The sequence below is a fragment of the Frankliniella occidentalis genome, unplaced genomic scaffold (assembly GCF_000697945.3).
Source record: "Frankliniella occidentalis isolate FOCC.00 unplaced genomic scaffold, Focc_3.1 Scaffold226, whole genome shotgun sequence".
Taxonomy (NCBI): Eukaryota; Metazoa; Arthropoda; class Insecta; order Thysanoptera; family Thripidae; genus Frankliniella; species Frankliniella occidentalis.
The window spans coordinates 397,438-400,969 of NW_026267352.1; the positions used below are offsets into that span (position 1 = coordinate 397,438).

Here is a 3,532-nt window from a genome sequence, read left to right on the forward strand (position 1 = left end):
GCCGCCGTACGCCGCGCCCGAGCCCCCCGAGCCACTCAGCTGACCACTTCTTGAGAGGTCCCTCCGGTCCCTCTCTCAGTCAGTCCGCGCCGCGCCGCTCCACGACACGGAGCTCACCTCTCCTCCTCTCACTCTCCGCAGCCGGCCAATCACAGTGAGTTCAAGTCGTTCAAGTCGTGTCGTCTGCTGCTGGGCGTCGTTTACAGAAGCAGCCAGCCTTCACTCGCATGCGCATGTCTCAGCTGCGGTTATGTGCGTCTTCGAGCGTCTGTGTGTGGGTGTGTGTGGCGTGTATGGGAGAGAGATAGTTGGCTGTCAGCGAGTTGGGATGGTAGATAAGAGAGGCGTGGCGACCTACTGCCATTGACCTAAGTACCGCCGCCGCTGTAGTTTCTCATTCTCGCGATCCTCTCTAGTGTCGCTCGTGTCGCAGTGCCAAGACAGCGCGGGAAATTTCTCGCGGGGGTACTGGACCAGACTGACCAAGCTGACCGGTCGGGACTTCCCCTTCTAACGCCAGTGCAACTTTTGGTATTTTTCACCGCTATCAGGAAGCTAAAGGCTACCCAGTTAACTCGATCAACTGAACGTTGACTCTCTTTGAAGCCTTTTTTGGTTTTTTGACTGACAAAGTGAGTCCCTTTCTGCTCAAGTTTTGACTCACTTTGGCAGTCAAACTTTAAAAAATGACTCAAAGTGAGTTTTTTTTGTTTGTTTTTTAGGGGGTGGATATAGGTGTGAGGTCACTATGCAAAGACTGGTGAATGTTCAACTTTATTTTCCCCCAGGCACGTGACGCGCCTATGGGCCGACACTGACCTCGGAACAACAGCATCATCGCTGGAGGCGCTCAAGGCGTAGCAGTTATCTTAGCGCAACCTAGTCGCGGCTGCTTTCGAAATGCGGTTCCGTCTCGTTCCTCATTTCCCCCTCCCTTTATTTCCTCTCTCCCTCTTCCGGACGTTCGTTGGTTAAAGCCCAGCCCATCAGGCATTCCCAGTGTGCTGCGCGCAATGCAACCTTCGAACCAAATGGGAGAAAAAAAAACATCTAGGGAAGTTCATAATGATTTTTTTTTTCAGCGACATAGTGAACCGATAACGTTGACTCTTGTGGTTATATAACAAAATTATGTCGTCAATGCCTTCAAAGTGTGCCCAATTTCGACTCAATGTCGTTTAACAAGTTGTATTTTTTATGTGTGAAGTTCTCACTGGAGAACCTGCATTAGTATGGCGGCGTCTGCGTGTGTGAAATCGGGCGAAATCCGCTCGTTATAAAATGCCAAAGGAAATGAACAGGTGGAAATGAGCGCACGGATTTACGGATTTTACCTTGACACAATTATCATCTGTATTCGCGCAATGCACGTCCCGCCTGGTCCCCCTATGAGGGAAAAAACTAGCACACCTGTCCTCCCTCTGCCAAAATTATTATTATTATGCCTTTCTACGATGTTTTCCACTTACTATCGTCGAAAAACCCCGCTGGTGCTTTAACAGGGTGAGAGAGCAAAGGCTGACAAAATTAGTTTAGTAAAAAGTTCAGTTCCGTAACCCGACAAGATCTCCTTTGAAAACCGGAGAAAAAAAATCATTTTCATTTCTCCCGATCTACCCTCCAATGACAGTTGCCAGGATTTGCAGATGGCGTTTTTGTTTCGGGCTAGCAGCAACCCCTCAGATATGTCACAAAAATTGAATTCGATAGCTGAACCGTTCTGAGCTCTTTTTCGTGCGACAGACTGACAGCGACACCAGTTCGTTTACATAAACCCGCAAAACCGCAAGAGCGGGCCATGAACTGGGAAGAATGCAAAATTGAAAACACGCGCAATCGTGCATTGTGCCTGCGGTTGCCATTCCGTGAGATAACGATGCACTCGTAGAGGCCTACTCCTTACTCCTCTGCTCGGTCATTCCCTCTCGATGACTAGTTCGACAGTTCGAGGAATCAGTAGAGAGCTAATGCCTCTCGTTTTTTTTCTTCTTTCCTTCCGTGCGCTACTCGGCGGAGTCCTTGCCGCGGCGTCGAGCGCCATTGAGTCGGGTTGACAGTCGTTAGCGCTCGTCTAATTCCCCCCAGCCGTAGCCGGCTGATTCCACAGAACGTTTTAGTCGTGCGCGCCTTGTCCCTCGCCCATGCGTGCGACGAGGACGGAGGTAGGAGAGCGATCCTCTGTATCAGTCGACAGGAAGACCTCCTCCTCTACCTCCCGCTCCCGCCCCGCCGTTCGGCCCCACGCCGCTCCAGTGTCGCGGGCAGTGCGGTGCCAGGTGCAATAAAATGTTCTGGTGAATGCGTTGGTACGGGTCCGGCGCAGAGCGCAGCGCGTGCGAGCCTCCGGAGCATGGTCGTCGCCCGTCGCCAAGCCTCGCCCGCCCCGCCCCGCCCCGCCCCGCCCCGCGAGGTACGGCATACAAGTCTGGCCGGTGTAGTTATATACTAGTTCAGCCCAAGGCCGCCCCGCCGCACCCGGACGGAAACTTGTGAAGGGAACAATAAATTGTCAATCTATCACCGCGGCCCGTCGAAGGGCGCCAGAGTCCGGCGGCGAGGCACATTCAAAGTGGATTAAGCCTAGTCATGTCATGAGAGCAAGGTCCGAGCCCCAGGGCGGCGGCCGGAGGGGGCCGGGAGGGCTGAGGCGGTCCTCAGATCTGTACACAGTTAAACCAATTGTGAGTCTGCTATATTTTTGCTAACGAGGGACGTGGTGCCTCACACTGAGTGGCTCACATTTGCTAATGCGAGGCACCTACAAGCGTCCGACGCAGCTTTACCTTACCTGAGGTCTGAGGTACTAGTGCACTACATTAGGTAATGTGAAGCACTCGTGCCCTACATTTGGTAATGTGAGGCAACGCGCCCCGCATCTTATCTAAAGCATAGCAGTCTCGCACTTGTTTTCACATCTCAGAGCCTTATTTAATTTTTACGGCTCGGGGGCCCAAATATTGAGCAGGGTGTTATTTCGACGAAAGGGTTTGAGCCCCGCCCGTACAGTGGTCGAATGCCCCGCTCGAGTGTGCGTCGTGCCCCCCTGGTGTTTGAGGAGAGCACGCCGACGTGCTAGTACTGCCTCTCGTGGCCGACTGGTCCAATGACCGTGGCCTTGACCGCGGGAGGCGCGGCCCTCGCCGCCTCCCCTCTCTGCAGCACGCCGTGGCTTTAGCCGTGGCCCCCCACACGCGTGCCCGTGCTTTCTCCGCGGGGGCCCGCGGGCTGATACTCCACGCGGCCGGAGCTTCTGGAGGCACGCTGGAAGCTGGAAGCAGGGGAGGTCACCTCCCGGAAGTGGAGTATGGACTTCTCAATCCAGGCCCAGGCGCGTCGGAGTCGGAAGTGCTATGCGGTGGGGGTGCAAAACCGAGCCGTATAGAGCAATTCTAGAGGTTACGCACGGACATTTTTATGCAAAAATCACTCGTTTTATTCTAGTTTTGGAAGGGAAGATCGAAGCGAATCGCATCGACCAAAGGCTTGTTTTAAAGTGCATTTGGAGAGCTATCCGATTACCCCCTCCCCCCTT

The 3,532-nt window shown here is 53.8% G+C and overlaps 1 protein-coding gene across 4 annotated transcripts in view; it reads left to right on the forward strand.

The window, feature by feature from the left end:
* Positions 1–3,532, forward strand: part of LOC113201996 (aromatic-L-amino-acid decarboxylase) — a 6,944-nt gene that overhangs the window by 881 nt on the left and 2,531 nt on the right. Inside the window, exon 1 of one of the 4 annotated variants that reach the window (XM_026416026.2) lies at positions 11–154. The exons of 1 other annotated variant lie outside the window; for it this stretch is intronic. The gene's annotated coding sequence lies outside the window, so the exon portion shown is untranslated. Of the gene's footprint in view, positions 1–10; positions 155–373; positions 532–3,532 lie in introns of those variants that run through there. 2 more of the 4 variants (XM_026416025.2, XM_052272828.1) reach the window with 2 other exon arrangements.